The 19,592-nt window shown below is 35.5% G+C and overlaps 1 protein-coding gene and 1 long non-coding RNA gene across 41 annotated transcripts in view; one reads left to right on the top strand and one right to left on the bottom strand.

The window, feature by feature from the left end:
• The window catches only part of LOC106082769 (uncharacterized), a 241,901-nt gene that overhangs the window by 8,255 nt on the left and 214,054 nt on the right, over positions 1–19,592 (bottom strand). The gene's annotated exons all lie outside the window — the stretch shown is intronic.
• Positions 1–19,592, top strand: part of LOC106082698 (sodium channel protein para) — a 240,220-nt gene that overhangs the window by 16,621 nt on the left and 204,007 nt on the right. For 26 of the 40 annotated variants that reach the window (XM_059367574.1, XM_059367572.1, XM_059367571.1 and 23 more), the window contains exons 1-2: positions 11,665–11,753; positions 12,136–13,145. The gene's annotated coding sequence lies outside the window, so the exon portion shown is untranslated. Of the gene's footprint in view, positions 1–11,664; positions 11,754–11,825; positions 12,018–12,135; positions 13,146–19,592 lie in introns of those variants that run through there. The other 14 variants (XM_059367585.1, XM_059367582.1, XM_059367579.1 and 11 more) reach the window with 4 other exon arrangements.

Below are 19,592 nucleotides of genomic sequence, written 5' to 3'. Positions count from 1 at the left end.
GTTTTTCTTCTTCTTTTATTTCTTTAAATTCATGCTTCAATAGCAACTGAAATTCCTTAAGACAGAACAATCAAGGTTCTTTTTGACACAAAAATAAAATTCCTCTACTTGTCATCACTTCTAATTTCATTCACTCTCTTCTCTCTTTCTCTCTCTCTATGGCACTGTTTTCAACAAAAGCCAGTGAGTCATGCTCTCGTAACTAACACAACATGTTTTTGGTGTCTATGAAAAGGTATACAAATAATATTGGCCAGCCAAGCAGCAGCAGCATGAGAGAAAGAGAGTTCGAGGGTTTGTGTTGAACAAAAGTTGTGTGTGCTTGAGGAACTAGATATTTGTTGGGCAAGAGAATGTGCCTGAGTGAGTGCGTATGTGTGTGTGTTTGAGAGGTGGTTTATCGGTGTACGAAAATGTTTGAGAGAGTTCACATTACATCTGTTCCGAAAATGTTGACGTTGTCATCGCTGTGGTTATTGTCGTTGTTTTTGCTTTCGAGTATTTTCCTTTACTTTCCATTTGGTTCCGTTACGTCTATCGTTCGTGTTGTTTGTGCGAGCGCTTATTGTTTCTTTTTTTCTCGTGTATTTTTTTGTTGTTGCCTGTTCCTTTTTCATTATACATTCATCCTTTGGTTTTTCTTGTTTTACTTTTTGTTTTTGCCTCTTTTTGAAATAGTTTTCTTTTGTTCTCCTACAAGCAAAGGATGACAGGTGGTGCATGGCGTTTCTCTGAGTGAGGGGGGCTATGTGTGTGTGTGTGTGTGATTTCTTCTGGCTGTGGTGTGTATGATATGATGTGTTGGCCTTGTATGAGTGTGCTGTTGAGTTGTAAACATGTGGACTCACTCCGCATTAAACAAAAGCCCCTTTATAGCTCAATGTCTATAAGGACATGCATGCATGCTTGTGTATATGCGTATGTGTTATTTGTATTATATGCAAGTATGTGTGTGTTTATGTGGTTTTGTTTGTCCTCTTGTTGTGTTAGTGTTGGTGTGTTTGCCTAAGCGTTTAATTTATTTGTGTATTTTAGAGTGACATCAGACATTTGCTGTATTTCCGTTTTCAGCTTTCATTATTATTTTTATTTTTAATTTATAGTTGTTTTTTCTTTCTCTCTTGTGTTGTTTTTTTTTAATAAAACAGGCATATTCATTTGTGTCTATTGATTTCTATGGAATTGTTTAAACAATCACAAACAGTTACATTCATGCTAGGTGTTACTAATGATGAACTTTGGAAAATTGATATTTCACATTGCAGGACATTTGCAGGAAGTACATAGGAACATAGTTACAGTTAAAATGAATTATTATTTTTGACTTTTTTCAATGTAATAAGTGAGATGAACTTTGAATTAGATTTTTATTGAAACATGGACAAAGTGCAGAAATTGGGCCTTTATTCATATTTTGCTTTGCTTTTAATTAATCAAAAGTAATCATACGCACCCATGTTTAGCTGGTGCTGTATTACGAATGATTGATAAGTTATTGCTAACAATCATTCGCAACTGGTAAGCATTTTATGTTATCGATGCGAATAACTGAAAAGAATTGCGTTGTTCAATTATGTCAGCATTCACAAAGCTTAATAAAGGCTTAAAATAGAGTTGTTTGGTAGTTCTATAAAGGAAATCTGGGAAGTAATCATATTTCAAGTATGCATAAAGTTTTGTGAATAACGGTGTTAGTTTTAAATAAAAAATTAAAACTTTTCTTGATTTTTATTTAAATCTAACACTGGTATTCACAAAACTTAATGTATATATGGAATATGTTTATTTCACAGATTTCCTGTGTAGAACTGTCAAATAAACCTATTTTAAGCTTTTATGATTAGTGCAAAACATGGCTTTCTTCTCCCTTGCTGCGCTAAGGAGAGTTGGGGGACTTATTGAGCCCTGTTTCAAAACAAAAGCGTACTCTACACCGTATTCAATAGTCCTTGGGTATGTAGGGCACCTTAATCAATTTGACAAAAGTGCTGAAGAAGTTACATGGCGTAACCGAAATCATGATATACTAGCCAGTCAAAGTCTAAGCCATTACTGGCTTAGGGGTATGTCCATAGTAGAAAGGGGCGAAATAATATCTGCATCCTCTTTTCAACCTAACCTTACTTGAAACGGTTGTGTGTATCAATTAAATGCTTGCAGTCCAGACGCTGAACCCAATTTTCAATGATTTTCAAGCATAAATCGGCCGAAACTGTTGCAATTTCTCGTTCGATATTCGTACGAAGCTCATCAATCGTCGCCGGCTTGTTGGCATAGACCATAGACTTGACGTAGCCCCACAGGAAATAGTCTAACGGCGTTAAATCGCACGGCTTGTTCATTTCGTAATATAATACGTTCTCCAAACTTGGTAGCGATTCCCTTTCACAGTAGAGTTCCGGTCTTGATCATCACGAAAGAAGTACGGCTCAATGACGCCGCCGACCCATAAACCGCACCAAACCGAATTTTTCGGGGATGCACTGATGACTCATGGAGTACGTGTGAATTGCTGACCATTAACGCATATTTGCTTATTGACGAAGCCATTTGGACAGAAATGAGCCTCATCGCTGAAGATGACTTGTCGCTCTTAACGTTGAGGCCCCTGACTTCGAATTTTAATAATTTCGACTCGTTGTTGGCTGGTATATCTTTCCATTATGAAATGGCAAACCTCACTGAAGAGAAATGTGAAAAGAGAGGCAAAAATATGGTGTCGTTTACTGTTCCTATCGATCTTCTTTTGTAGCGTAACAATCTAAGACAATCTAGCCATGTCCGTCCGTCACGCTACAGCGTTTTAAAATTAAGATATTGAGCTGAATCTTTTCACAGATCATTATAGCCTACACCAATACTTACACAACTTGCTATGCTAGATTTCATTGAAATCGGGCTATACATGCGTATTTGATGAGTTCAAGAACCTATATCGCCGGATCGGTCTGTACGAGGGCTATACCAAAATATAAACCGATATAGCCTATCATCGAACTTGATCTGCCTATGGTAAGAAAAAAACAAGTAGGGAAAGGTAAAAGTAGAGCTGTGCCGACTATATAATACCCTACATCTACCCTATAAATTGCAATTTGGGTACTGTATCTAATTCTAAACCCAATTTGATGGACTTCGGTGGAAGTTTTCAGATGGGTTATAAAACAAACCTGTTCGAGCAAATGTGTTCAAAATTGTAATAACTACGGCTCTGTATGTGCAAATGGAGCGATGTATACATTTATACATATGAGAGCTAAATGTAAACATGAACCGATTTGAAATTTAACAATGTGTCAACAGTTATAAGAAAATTATGGATGCCAATTTTCTTGACAATTGTTTGACAAATAATCGCATTATTGGTCAAATTGTGACTTACAAATATGTGGGAGCTATATCTATACCTGAGGAGGCCACCGTAGCGCAGAGGTTAGCATGCCCGCATATAACGCTGAACGCCGGGTTTCGAATCCTGGTGAGAACATCAGAAAAAAAATTCCAGAGGTGGTTATCCCCTCTTAATTTCTGGCGACATTTGTGAATATTGGTCAATAAATTCGCTTGTAGTGTAGAAGTGAAAATCATTCATTATATATATATATATATGGGAGTTGTATCCACATATGAACCAATTTTTTTCCAATTTCAATTGGCTCTCTTGGAGAAGTTCCGATATAAATTGCAACCTGTACTTTGGTCACAAATAGGCATACGGATACAGTGAAATCGAATCAGAAAGTGTTTCTGAGTCGATCGGTATTCGTATTAATGGGTCGAGCTCTCTTCCTTCTAGCTGTTACAAATATAGCGAGTTGTATGAACCTCGACTTTCGAATAAATTGATGTTCTCTACATGATTTTCTGTTATGATTTTCAAACGACCAAAATTCGCACTTTTATGGTATTGGTAGAAGAAAGCGTAGTTCAAAGGTTTGAGAAGATCGGTTGACAAATGTGATTGCAAAGGCTCTTGAAGTGAAAGTCGGGCGATAGATATATATGGAAACTATATCTGTATCTGAACCGATTTCTATCAAATTCGCCGGTAATGTCGAGATTCATAAGAGACTCCCTTGTATCATATTTCGTGAAAATCGGTTAACAAACAACGATTCTATTGCAGTATAAGTCCAATCCAGACGAACATATATAAGGGAGCTATATTCAAATCTGAACCGAATTTTTCATTTTTCAATAGACGTCGCGTCTAGGCCAAAAAAGATGCTCGTGCGAAATTTGAAGACTATTGGATGAAAATTGAGAATTGCACTTTGTACACAAAATAACATGAACAGACAGACGGACATAGTTAAATCGAAACAGGAAATTATTCTGCGTCGCTGTCTATATTTATCAATAGGTTTGGCTCTCTTCCTTCTGGGTATTACAAACAAATTCACTAAGTTATAATACCACAGTAGTGGGGTAGGATATAAAAATTGCGCTGACTTTGTCATGATCACGTTTAGTGAATTCGTCGACAATTAAATTTTATAACAGACAATCTGTAAGACACGTCAGCAGATATGCTATATAGGTGACAAAATTAAAATCATCTTAAAGAAGACAATGTCATCATAGACGCATGTACTGCTGGGATGTGCTGGCTCTTCATACACAATGTAACATGGTGCGTATAATTTATTTAAACTGGAGTTTATAATAATCATTCGCACCATAGAACAGTTAGCTTATAATCTGAAATTTCTCTACTGTTTTAGTATTCAATTAAGCTCAAAAGAAGATTTGATATTTTAAGTCTTTTTTACTCATTTCGTCACAAACATTCAACTGAAAATATTGTTTATTAAATAAAATTAAAAAACCAAAATGCCTGTTACCTAACTAAGAAACTAAGATCAAATCAATTTTTTTTTGATTAATTTTCAATAATCCTCTTGGCACCCAGGGTTCATTGATAAATCCATCTTAAGGTATCTGGTAATCACAAATGGTTCATCCCCATTTCTTTTTTTTAATTTGTACAAATGTTTGCTCTCATTCAGTGTCGATTTACATATTAAACATTATTGTTATTATCATCAGCGTCATCCTTGCCATCATCGCCATAATCGAGTAATCATTTTTGAATCTTTTGCCAAAAGTACACACTTACAGGATGTTTGATGCTTTCTCTCGGTACCTTTTATCTCTGTCAAGTGCCAACTTGTGGTGAACTGATAAAGGTTAAAGGACAATTTCATGCTCATACCGACGACTGGGCGTCTGTTAAGCATTCTAGCCAGCAGTCATGTAGTTAAGTATTCAATTTTACAGGTTCCGACATTCACTTTCGCAGTATGCATGATAATGATGATGATATATTTTTTGTGCTGTACTGGCGGTTGTACTGATTCATAGCAAATATGCTGTTTTACGAGCAAAATGTCTATTGATTTTTTTTATAGTTCACAGTTTAAGTCGAAGATAAAACCAAAGTCATTTCCCTTCTTTGCCCTTTTCTATTCCACATCATTTAAATGCAAATATTTCTATGTTCAATGGCATTTGCTTGCCTGCTTCGATGTTTTATGATTTATGATATTTGGTTGGTTGATGTTGTTGCTATTGCTCTTTTGGTTGCTCTGTTGCTTCGCATTTTAATCCCCTTTTGTGTGAGGTGTGTCCCACCTCCTTTGGGCCATGTGTCAAGCCAATCCTTTATTTTGCTCTAGAGTAACAGGTAGCTATAGAACGGGTATCGTATCATTCATCGCTGGTTTGTTGGTTGTTAATAAAGAAAGAATTTTTATGCATATGAGGATGGACACCATTTGCGTAACTCCTGGGACTTGAATGGGTAATCACAAGTAAGTGAAGAAGGCAATGAGAGGCGAAATTTAATTATTTTAAAATGTTTGGTAAGGAGTTGCCAGGATGGGATAAATGTCATCATACTCTCAGCTTGTCCTACATTCCTCTGATCGTAGAGTCTTGCTAATGATATTGTGAGCGTGTGTGTGTGTGAATCCATTCTATTCATAATGATTAATGGATTTAATTTTCTTGATTCTAAGAAAAATATGCAATGTTTTTTCCAATGCGTAGAAACTGAACTTTAAGATACATACGAAAGCATGTACAATGCAAGATAGGGGTTTGTTAAAGGGAGCATTTAAAGAATACCGTTTACTTGTTTTTAGAAGAAAGTGCGTTTTCATCTATTATTTGCCAGGCGTTTTACCTAAAGACTATGACAGTTTACGTCAAGAAAACGAGTAAAGATCAAAACAAACGCAAATTACTTCAACTAGGTTAAGTTAGGTTAAAGTGGCAGTTTGCCATCAGATTCACTTAGATATTTTCGTTTATTGCGATACCATAGAAACAAGACAAGGAAGATACCTTCTAGTTTTTAGCACTGTAGCATTCAGATCGCTTTGACAAGCCTAAAAACTTGCGAATTTTCATATACGCTTACTCAGACAAGTTCTCAAAGAAATGAGAACCGACAGGGGAACTCCTTCTGGCAGTGCAGGACACACAGAGCAGATGTTCTTTAGTCTCTTCTCTCTCGATATCCTCACAGCTTCTGCAGAAGTCGCTACTTGCAACCTTCATTCTGTCAGCATATAGACCTTTTCCTAAAATAAATTTCTTGGACGAGCATGACAATATGGAACTCAAATGAAAGGTATTTGGGAGTAGATTACGAATATAGTCAGGAAGAAAGAATGTGCTTTATAATTTGTTGATATCGGAAGGGGCGGACCCTCCCCCGTTACCCCAAAAATACCACCTAAAATCACAAGTGAACCGATAAAGACAATATGGATATCAAATGAAAGGTATTGAAGATTAGAATACGAATATGGTATTAAAAATTGGGTCCAAGTACCCAGGAAGACGCCCAACCCCAAAATATCTAAAAGCTGACAAATTGAACGTCCATATCAATATGGAGCTCAAATAAAAGGTCTTCGGGACTAGATTACGAATCTGGCATAGAAAATCAGATAGAAGTATGGGGGTCACCACACACCCCAAAAAACGCCCCAAATGGGCATATGAACCCATCATAACACAGTTTGTTTGTTCGTTTGTTTCATAGAATCAAAAACTGCTAAACAGATTTTCTTAAAATGTTCACAGATTGTGAATGTTGATCTGGAAGGAAACATAAGGTATATAACTTTTTGATATCGGATGGTGGCGGACCCTCCCCCTTAACCCAAAAAGGCCACCCAAAATCAAAAGTGGACCGATAGGCACAATTTGGGTATGAAATGAAAGGTATTGCAGACTAGAAAGCGAAAATCGTAGTAAAATATGGGTTAAAACATCCAGCGGGCCGCCCCAACCCCAAAACTCCTCTAAACCGTTATATTCGACGTCATGTCAATATGGGACTCAAATGAAAATTATACGGCAGTCAATTACAAATATGGCATAAAAAATGGATTCAGGCAATGGGAGGTCGCCCCACCCCCAAATGAGCATATTAGCCGACCATGGCTGTATGGGACTCAAATGAAAAATATTTGGGAGTAGTTTACGAATATGACATTAAAATTTGCGTTCAAGTCCAAGTGACGCTTTTCCTCCTTAAACACGTCAAATAGATAAGTTGACCCATTATTACAATATGGGGCTCATATGAAATGTATTTGAGAGTAAAAAACGATTTTACTATCCAATTTTGTAGCAAAGTGTTTGGAGTTACCCCCTAAAGCACACTCTAAACTTAACTTTATTTCCGATTGTGGCAATATGAAGCTAAAATCAACGGTATTTGGAAGTAAAGAACGAATTTTCAAGGCAAAGTGTCGTTGGCCGCCCCAGCCCCAAAACATCCTCCAAACGGTTCACATATACCAACCATGGCAATATGCTCAAATTAAAGGAATTTGGGAGTGGAGTAATGAATTTGATATCCGTATTTGAGTCGAATTGATACTCATACTTTTCGGTAAATTTACACTCATTTTCGGGAGAAAGACCCTGGGGTCCACCTCGCCCTCAAACAGAACTTAGTTACCGATCATGCCAATATGGGGCTCACAAAAAACGTATTTGAAAGTAGAGCACGAATCGTATATTAACTTTAAGAGCCAAGTGTCTGGTTGGCCACCTCAGGAAGCAGGAATGTGGGTATCTAAGCAGGAATATTTAGCAATACGGTAATATAGGACTCAAAAGAAATGCATTTGGGAGTAGAATAAAAATGTGCCCAGGAACCGAGCAGGGCAAACTTCTCACACATCAATTAATGCTTTCCGATTCAAGTTTAAACTCAATGATTTATTATAGCCGAGTCTGAACGGCGTGCCGCAGTGCGACACCTCTTTGGGGAGAATTTTTTACATGACCATTGTTAGCCCGAGAAATAAAATGAACGACCTTATTGAATGGTGTCTAGAACAGAACTCCCCTTTATTTCTTACAAAAACTATCTTAACACCTAATATATACTTAGATTCCTACAAACTGTACAATCTTAAATATCTAAGGACAACAAACATTGATCCTATTTCCATCCACAGGATATGTACACAGTGAACTAGCTACCTACATTAGTTGAAACACATGTACTCTTAAGGTTTAGAAAATCACTTAAATATAAACAATACATTTAAATGCTAACTTCTACCTAAGAGTCCCAACATGTGTTCATTTTATGATCTAAGGTTTTATCATAGAATTCCCTATCTTTTAGTATACATACTATGCACACATGTTTGTTATTTGTTGTCCAATCCTTAACCAAACATACAGAACTGTAAAACCATGCTTGGCATGGTACCTCGCAAATGTTACCAGCATTTTGAGGGTATAACCACCGCTTTAAATTTTGTCCGGTGTTCTCGCCAGGATTCGAACGCATTCGGCGTTTAGCGTTATAGGCGGACAAGTTCCCTCACCCTAAAAAGATATTCGAGAATTAAAAAAAAAAACGCTGCGGAGCTATCCTGGTTCAGCTAGTTGATCCATAAAATTTGACTTTTACATGTATTTTGCGTTTATATCTCCCCTTATGCGATTTTTGTGCTCTTAGCTTGCTGTTTACTGCATTTTTCTTTATCCTCTTTTTTATTAATTAATGTAGAGTTTTTTTTATATTTTATTCCGACTAAGTTGCTTGCTTTACATTTGTTTCTCCTTTAAGCCTAGTACTGACTTCATTCGCAGCGAAAATGCCTATTAAATTATTGTGCAATCCAAAGGGCGGTATTCTTTGCCAGAACATAAACAAGAGGCAAACAACAACACCAACAACTACAACATCATTGAAATGGAGCTGATTTCGTGAGCATTTAATTATATTGATTATCAATTGAAGCGATATTTGTATTGGTGCAGCCACATGTTGCTAATATTTAGCTTATAGAATTCAGTACCACTTCTACGAAATGTGTTCGTCGCCATTTTTGACAGTGCGATTTGACAATTTTTCGGCCGAAAAGTCGAAGTCAGTACTACGCTTTATGTTAAGAGAGTAATGTTTCCTCTCTTTGGCTCTAATACTCTTTGATTCCCGTTACTTAATGAGTAACATGATTGCATTAAAAGTCCCAAGTCTGGCAACTTCTGTTTTCTTACATGTCAATGCGATCTGCTGTGAGAACATCACCTATTAAGAGTCATATTAGTGGCCTCAAAAATACTATTAAATTTAGCTCTTTGGGGAAAAGTAAGTGTAACATTTTGGGTAAAAATCGATATAAATGGAAAATTAAGGTGCAGTAGTGCAATTTTAGAATAATTAGCAAAGTGCTTGTGAAAAAAGATGATTAATATTATGGCTGAATGCGTTTTTACAGGCTGCATGATATTAAGCTTTAACATTTTTCAATGTAATTTCTGTAGATAATGAACTCTTTATAGATAACACACTCCATTTTAGCAAATCTAAGGTGCAATTCACTGCTTTATTCTAAGTTTAGATTTTATAGTCGTTTTGTGGTGTGCAATAACCTGCACGAACCAATTTTTTTCCTGAAATAGTAGAGTTATCCATACAAATTGAAAATAAGGGTGCAGTAGTGCAATTTTAGAATACTTAACAAAGTGCTTGTGAAAGGTATGATTAATGTTATGGCTGACTGATATTAAGCTTTAATATTTTGCAATGTAATTGGTGTAGCTAAGGGACTCTTTATAGAGCACACCCTCGATTTTAGCAAATCTAAGGTGTAATTTACTACTTTATTCTAAATTTAGATTTTCTTTTACTGGCTGCATCATATTAAGCTTTAATATTTTTCAATGTAATTGGCGTAGATGGGAGACTCTTTATACAGCACACCCCATTACTTTATTCTAAATTTAGATTTAACAGCCGTTATGTGATGTGCAATAACCTGCACGATCTATTTTTTTCCTGAAATAGTAGAGTAATCAATACAAATGGAAAATTAAGGTGCAGTAGTGCAATTTTAGAATACTTAACAAATTGCTTGTGAAAAAGATGGTTAATGTTATGACTACATTCTATTTTACTGACTGCCTGATATTAAGCTTTAATATTTTTCAATGTAATTGGTGTGGCTAAGGGACACTTTTTAGAGCACACCCTCCATTTTAGCAAATCTAAGGTGCAAATCATTACTTTATTCTAAATTTAGATTTTATAGTCGTTTTGTGGTGTGCAATAACCTGCAGGGACCAATATTTTCTTGAAATAGTCGAGTAATGCGTCACAAAGCGCACTTTGGCCTTTACTTGAACATTAAAATTGTTTATTACTTACTATTTTAGATTGTAAAGAAATGCGTCAAAGCTCCCCCATCATCATTTTTTTCTAATTCACACCTTGTTCTCGAAATGTAATTGCTGTTTTCAATATTTTAATTTTATTAAAAGCTAAATGACTTCGCCCATTTTTTCTTTCTTCGAAAACTCAAGTCACTTTAAGACTGACAGTAGGGTGTGACTAATGTATCATAACGAACATAATTATGTCCAAGCGGACAAGCGGTCAATGGGGAATACTAGCATGTATTACCCATAAGGTCTTTAGAGAATTCACTGTTTTTTTTTTTTTTTGGCATATACTAGGCATGTATATGGCAAAAACTTTCATTTTAATTATTTTATAGCATTTCTTGCTAATAAATAGCGTTAAATGTGACGCATAATTTGTGCATAATTGCTAATGATACTAACACTCTTCAGAGATGGGCTAGTGGGGGCGGGGGGAGTAGACGGTTAATGGGGAGCATTTAAAACTGTAAAGGGAATAACATAATTAACACAAAATTCCCATAAGGGAATTAACATAACCCAAATAAGGGTAATGGAAGGCAAACAAAGGCACAGGGAAAAACAAGGAAACACCAAGAGCACAATGGAAATAATGTTAAAAGCCATAGTCATAGGGTGCCACAATAACAAGGAGAGCGCATTAAAGGGGGAAGGTCTATAACAGCACAACAAAACTCAAAACATTAACAGAAACCTGAAAGAGGAAGTGGGAGAGTGAGAAAGAGAGAGCTGTACATGTATGGGAATGTTTCAATGAATGGCAGTTTTTTTTTCTTCAAAGAGAAAGAGAGTGGCTTTATTTTGAGACTCTCTTTCGCTCTGCCTAACAGTATTTTTTTTTTTGAATGCCTATTCTATTTTGCAGTTCGCTCGCTTGTCAGAGCTGTTTGCGGCGAATTGCTTAACATTTAGCTATTGCTTTTGCTGCTGCTGTTTGTTGATGTTAATGAATGAAATTTGATGTCGCCCAAGCTTTTGGGTCTGAGTAGATAAATTTTATACCATGACGTTTGCCTTTGGTTATGTTTTAGTGTTTGACATGAACGGTTGGTGGCTCCTTTTCGAAAATAAATTAAAAATAATATAGAAAAGAAAATTGAATATTTACAGAAATGAGAAAAATTATAAAAATATAAAAAAGTGTTGTTTTTTTTAGTAAAAAGTTTTTAAATATAAATATTTATGTTATAAAAGGAGTGTCCTTACTTTTCTTACTCCGCCAAGAAGAAAAAATAATATATGTTTATAGCCTAGTGCCCATGTGTGTGAATAGGTTTTTTATACACACATACTGACATACCTATACACAAGTATTGGAGCATTACAGAAAAGTTTAACCTCATTTTTCCATTTGTCATACACCACTTCTTCTTATACCCCACAAAATTTTTGTTTTTTTTCCCTTTAATTTTTCGTGTGGACTTTTAGGCAGCTGCAGGCAAAAGTGAATCACGACAAGAAGAAAAAAAACTTGTGCAAACATAAAAAGAAAACAAGAATTTAAATAAACCAAAAAGAAAAACAACAAAAACTTAAAGAAAACTAACGAATTTCGAAGAAATCCCCCCAAACAAAAAAAAAAAAAACAACCTAAAGAAGTAACGAAGAAAGTGAAAACAGTGAAAAAATATATAACTAAAACCTGGTGAATCATTATATAATAAGTGCAACAACTTTTTGTATATAACAAACAAATACTCAGATTGATTTAGAAGAATTTAAAAAACCCAAAGAAAAAAGTGTATTTTTTTATAAAAACCAAACAAAGCTTTTAGATTCCTAATTATTTTTGTATGCTTAAAACGCTGTATAAAAAAACGCCAAACAAAGCCTTGATCCTTCCATTTAACAAAGCAAAAGCAAAGTGTATTTAGAATACTTAACAAACAAAAATCACCACAGTAAAAAAAACGAAAGTGTACATGTGTGTGTAAAAATGTGTTTTTCTAGTGCTTAAAAAGCAGTTTTAAATATATTTTATATTGTATTTTGTTTTCAAAAAAATAGCATTAAAAGAAGTGCTTAAAAACTAAGAAAAAAAAACAAAAAATAAACAACAACCCAAAAACAAAAATTAAAAAAAAAAAAATAAACAGGATCCCCAAAAAACCAAAAAAAAAACACCAATAAAGCTACTCATATTTATTTAAATAAATAAAACAAAATCATCAAGCAAAAACAAAAGAAAAAACAAACATAACACCAAAATTTTCCCCCAACCAACCATTTTTGCAAACCAACCTCATACAACTTAAGGATAACCCGCATCAGTAACAACAACAGCAACATTGAAACGCACTAACAACACCCAGAAAAAAAAACAAGCCAGAAGCCCCATATTTTTTTATAAACAGCAGGAACCTAGGATAGAGATTTTGTAGAACAAAAAAAATAAAAACAAAGGAACAACCAAAAGTATCGATTTGCATCGATAAACAGTAAGTATTTAATGAAAAGGAAAAAAGTATTTAAAGAAATCAGAAAAAAATTAAACACTCCATATAAACTTCACATTTCACCACTTAGAACTCAATCTGCATGCCTATACAATGCTCAATTGCTGCACAATTTCCGCAAAGAAAACTAAACTCGCTCTCTCTCTCTCTCACTCTTTCTATTAGAAGAACCCAACTTATAGTTTACATTTATGAGACTTTGCAATAAGGAGAGACATACTAGTTTTATAATAACAGTAGCGCCGCTATATCTTTTAACAGTAGTTATTAACATTTTATACCGTTTATGTTATTGTTTAAGGAGGGCATGAAGTTGGTTTAGTAAACTTTTATGGAGCCATAATAACATTTAAACCGATTTTGGTTTATTGAGACGAGTGATTTTAATTGCTTTGATCATTGCTTTTTGGATTTTTTTTTATAATTACTAGACTGTTCAATTATTTAACAAGACTTTACCAAAAACAAAAAGTAAGAGCGTGCTATGTTCGGCCGGACCGAATCTTGGGAACCCACCACCATGGATTCTGATAAAAATTTATATAAAATAAATTTGAAGGCCATTATTTTATTCTACTTACCAAACTTCTGTCAAACCAGCAAAAACTTCTAGGAACCGAATAAGGATAATCGAGAGACCGGTTTATATGGGAGCTATATCAGGATATAGTTGTTGGAAGTCATAACAGAAAACCGCATGCAAATTTCAGCCAAATCGGTCAAAAATTGCGCCTTGTAAGGGCTCAAGAAGTCAAATTGGGAAATCGGTTTATATGGGAGCTATATCAGTTTATAGTCTGATTTAGACCGCATTTGGCACAGTTGTTGGCAGTCGTAACGGAACACTACATTCTCAATTTCAGCCAAATCGGACAAATATTGCGGCTTGTAAGGGCTCAAGAAGTCAAATCGGGAGATCGGTTTATATGGGAGCTATATCAGGTCATAGACCGATTTGGACCGCACTATGCACAGTTTTTGGAAGTCATACCAGAACACAACATGCCAAATCGGGCAAAAATATCGACTTCCAGGGGGTCAAGAAGTCAAATCGGGAGACCGGTTTATATGGGAGCTATATCAGGATGTTGACCGATTTGGACCGAACTTGGCACAGTTATTGGAAGTCATAGCGAAACACAGCATGCCAAATTTCAGTCAAATCGGACAAAAATTGCGGCTTGTAAAGGCTCAAGAAATCAAATCGGGAAATCGGTTTATATGGGTGCAGGTTATTGACCGATTTAGACCGCACTAGGCACAATTGTTGGAAGTCATAACAGAACACTATATGCAAAATTTCACCCAAATCGGATAAAAATTGCGGCTTCCAGGCGCTCAAAAAGTCAAACCGGGAGATCGGTTTATGGGAGCCATATCTAAATCGGAACCGATATTGCCCATTTGCAATCCCCAATGACCTACATCGATATTAAGTATCTGTGCAAAATTTCAAGCGGCTAACCTTACGCGTTCGACCTCTATCGTGATTTCGACAGACGGACGGACAGACATGGCTAGATCGACTCAGAACTTTGAGAGGATCAAGAATATATATACTTTATGGGGTCTTAGACGAATATTTCGAGGTGTTACAAACGGAATGATTAGATTAGTATACCCTGATCCTATGGTGGTGGGTATAAAAAATAAACACATCCCTCCATTAGCCCAATGTCCAATAACATGGGTTCGGTTGAGAGCTCTTGTTCTCATAAAAATTAATCATGTTTACTGAAGAAATTAAATCATCGCATTTCTTTGAAGCAATTGAAACATGTAGGGAGGTTTAATATAAATTGTTTTGAAGTTCAAAACGAGTAAAGAAAGGGCAAAGTCGAACGGTGCCGACTATATTATACACTACTGCTATCTAACCTTTAAGTAGAAATTGGGCAGTTCTACTTAATTATACCGTGCCAAATTATAAGCTAGACTATAATAACCATATTCACAATACTTTATGAAGCCTAAAATAGGTTTATTTGACAATTCTATAAAGGAAATATGTCAATTAAACCTATTTAAAATCTACATTAAGTTTCGTGAATGAGGCCGTAAGTGCATATAGAACGATGAATATAAAGGGTGATTTTTTTGAGGTTAGGATTTTCATGCATTAGTATTTAACAGATCACGTGGGATTTCAGACATGGTGTCAAAGAGAAAGATGCTCAGTATGCTTTGACATTTCATCATGAATAGACTTACTAACGAGCAACGCTTGCAAATCATTGAATTTTATTACCAAAATCAGTGTTCGGTTCGAAATGTGTTCATTCACCGTAACGTTGCGTCCAACAGCATCTTTGAAAAAATACGGTCCAATGATTCCACCAGCGTACAAACCACACCAAACAGTGCATTTTTCGGGATGCATGGGCAGTTCTTGAACGGCTTCTGGTTGCTCTTCACTCCAAATGCGGCAATTTTGCTTATTTACGTAGCCATTCAACCAGAAATGAGCCTCATCGCTGAACGGTGAATGAACACATTTCGAACCGAACACTGATTTTGGTAATAAAATTCAATGATTTGCAAGCGTTGCTCGTTAGTAAGTCTATTCATGATGAAATGTCAAAGCATACTGAGCATCTTTCTCTTTGACACCATGTCTGAAATCCCACGTGATCTGTCAAATACTAATGCATGAAAATCCTAACCTCAAAAAAATCACCCTTTATTTATATGGGGGCCTAATATTAATTTAAACCTCTTTTGACATAATTCGCTAAAAATTTCAACAGTCATAAGACAGTAATGAAGAATACCGCCGTTGCGTAGATGTTAGCATGTCCTTTATCCATATCTGAAATATGTAGAGTCATAAGAGAATCCTTTGTGTAGAGCTGGCAAAATATCAATGGCTCTATTTTGGTTTTTGGTTGAGTACCGATGGAAATTTTTCCTACCGATATTATCGGAAAAGTTCCACTATTTGTTAATTGTACAAAAATTTTGCGATCTAATCCTGAATTTATCCCAGTCATAAAATTTCCAACCGTATGATTGTTATTTATTCCCACGAGTTTACTTCTTAAGCCTATAGAGCTCGCAATTTTCATCCGATTGGGCTAAAATTGTTTTGTACAATGATTTGTCTCTTGATGATAAATTTGGTTTTAATCAGTCTACCATTATAATTGCTTCTCCTGATTTTTACTTATCATTTTCGTTTTAAATATAGTTGATTGGAAATTAACGATAGTATCGATATTTATTATTAGAAATATCGAAAATATCGAATGTTGCGTATATCGATAGTTCGCCAGTTCTACCTGCGTGCCAAATGTCATGAGGATAGTAGGACCATTAGCAACATAATTACAATTTTAGTTCAAATCAGACGAACAAATGTATGGAACTATATCTAAATCTGAACCGATTTCTTCCAATTTCAATAGGCTACGTCTCTAGCACAAAAAAGAAGTCTGTGCAAACTTTTATATGGGAGCTATACCAGGTTATAGGCCTATGTAGACCGTACTTAATACTGCTGTTGAAAGTCATAGCAAAACTTTACGTGCAAAATTTCATCCTAATCTGGAGGTTATAGCGCCTTCTAGAAGCTCAAGAAGCTCAAGAAGTCAAATCTAAAAATAGGTTAATATGGCTGCTATACCAGGTTATGAATTTGAATTTGAACATACTTGACACAGTCTAGAAGCTCAATATTCAAGATCGATTTATATGGTAGTTATATCAGGTTATGAACCGATGTAGACCATACATGGGACAGTTGTTGGAAGTCGAAACAAAATACCACATACAAAATTTCAGCCAAATCGGATTAGAATTTCACCTCTAGTGGCTAAAGAAGTCAAGATTCCATAACGGTTTTTATGGCAGCTACATCAAAACATGCAAAATTTCAAGCAGCTAGCTTTATTCCTTTAAAAGTTAGAGTGCTTTCGACAGAAAGACTGACGGACATCTGAAACGGAATTACGAAATCAGTATACCCGTATCCTATGGTGGAAGGTATAAAAAACATAGGAAACTCATGTTTTCTTCTACAAAAAAAATATTTTCAGTTAAAACCATTTCTTTGATATGACAAAAGAGGTCGCATTTCTCAAGAGTTAGAAGTCCTGCAATTACTCCCGGATCATATTCGTGTTCTACGAATCACTTCCGTACTAGCAATTGTGATAGCAATTTAGATTTTTGTGGGGATCTAACCCACGACCCTGGTCAGTTAACCAAAGCCCACTTTCAACTTAGCTAGCTGAACTTTTGAGTGAAATACCGATTAATAACCGATTTAGCTATGTCCGCCTTTCAAGTCGCAATTTTAATCTGATCATCTCCAAATTTCGCACAAACATTTGTTTCGGCAAGACACAAAGTCTGTTAGAATTTGATAAAAATCGGTTCTATTGTATTTAGTTATAACTCCATTATGCTAGTTTAAATTGTATTAATATTGCATATATAATAATATATTTCCATGAAAGATTCGCATGTTATTCTTCATTCATATGAATTGCTGATGCATTTCATAGAAATCGGTTTATCTGTAACTCCAATATATATATGTGTCCGATTTTGAATAATTGTTCAGTAACGAGTTAATTTGTTAACCGATCCTAGCACTCCCTTGGAGGCTTTCTAGTGAATATTATCAATGGCTAATGGTGATGGCCATTGTTAAATTAAAGGCTTTAGTAACACGCCTCTTCGTGTCGACCATCATAGGCACTCAGTATTTTAACAAAAGCCTGTGCCGCTCGGCCTCTTACGCGGACTCTCCACTCAATACCGTTGATTGTCTGCGATTGTCAATACTCCGTATTGAGCATTCTACTATCTGCAATCTGTGGACGCGCCCGTTAGCTCCCAACTATACTTCTCGTGATGACAATGAACCCCACTGAAATCAACACCGCTTAAAGTTCCGGCCCGTGCGGTGCCCATAGTTATCCCGACATGGGATAAAGATATAGCTCCCATTTAAAACGATATCCATATTTGACTTCTTAAGCCCCTAGAAGTCGTAATTCTTATCCGATTTGGCTTGCACAATGACTTCTGCTATGGACCGAATCGATCCATAACCTAATGTAGCTCCTATATAAACCTTTATCTCTATTTGAGGTCTTGAGTATCTAAAGGAGGCAATTCTAATACAAATATATGTAAAAATCCTTGGGATTTATTGCTTGACCATTCATTTTCATTATTTAGTTTCTACCTAAAAAGAACTTCACTCATCAAATCCAGGGTATACACAATTCATTTTTACTTGTTATGAACCATATGTGCGCGAAATTGAAAAGAGCAACAGAAACACACGCTACATCAATTAAAATTTTAATTTCAAAATTTGTGATACAACGTTGTAGTCATTAAACCGTGACATTTAAATTATTAATTTTGGTAATTATCAAAAGTCATGACAATCAGTTTTGGAAATTGTGGAACTAATCAACAAAACATAATGCTATGAACATTAGTTTGAGAACAGAAACGATATGGACAGTCACTAAATAAGTGCAAACAATTGAATTTTAGAAGATCTTTGATTGAGAAAAGAACACATGGGCATAATGAATGTGTTTGTTAAACTAACCGTTAAAGTTAGGACAACAACTTTCTTTACCTCTAGACCGATCTCCCGATTTGAATTCATTGCAAAATGACATATGATATAAATCTTTTTCATGTAAAACCTGATGGCCCACCGTGGTATATGGGTTTCGCAGAATTTCTCTTTTCATTGCTAAATATTATACAGCTTTTCTGCACCTTATTCATACACGGCTGCAATAAAACGGTCACTTATACTCTTATGTGATCGTTTGTACAAAGTTTTTAATATTCATGTCGCATATTGAACATACAAATGCGACATTTTTTGGACCCTGCCCTGGACTTTACTTAAATCTACTTTCGATTTCGAGCGCTCGTCCCACAAGATTATTATTAGTCCACATTGTGTTGTTATATCGCATTGTTTCATGAATGATTTACATTGAGTAGGTTCTACATTCAATATGGATACTAGAGAGAGATTTAATCCCGATTTCGCAATAGTATCAGCCACCATAGATTTTAAAACGTTTAGCACGATTTATCTTAATTGGCAGATATGCAATAAAAAGATAAGAATTGCTTTCGGTAGTTGCTAAAAAAGTCAAATCGAGAAATAGGTTACATGGTAGCTGTGTCAAGTTATGGGTCGAAGTTGGCCATATTTAGCGTGAATGTTAGACGTCATAGTAGAAGTAATTCTGCAAAATTTTAGCCAAATTGGGTATGAATTACGCACTCTAGGGACTCAGGAAGTACATTCGGGAGATCGATTTATGTGGCAGCTTTATCGGGTTATGGGCCGATTCTGACGATACTTGGTACGAGTACGAATGTTGGAGGGCATTGTGCAAAACTTCATACAAGTCGGGCAAGAATTGAGCTCTCTAGGGGCTA

This window comes from Stomoxys calcitrans, chromosome 4 (genome assembly GCF_963082655.1).
Source record: "Stomoxys calcitrans chromosome 4, idStoCalc2.1, whole genome shotgun sequence".
Taxonomy (NCBI): Eukaryota; Metazoa; Arthropoda; class Insecta; order Diptera; family Muscidae; genus Stomoxys; species Stomoxys calcitrans.
This window is presented reverse-complemented; position numbering and strand designations above follow the sequence as displayed.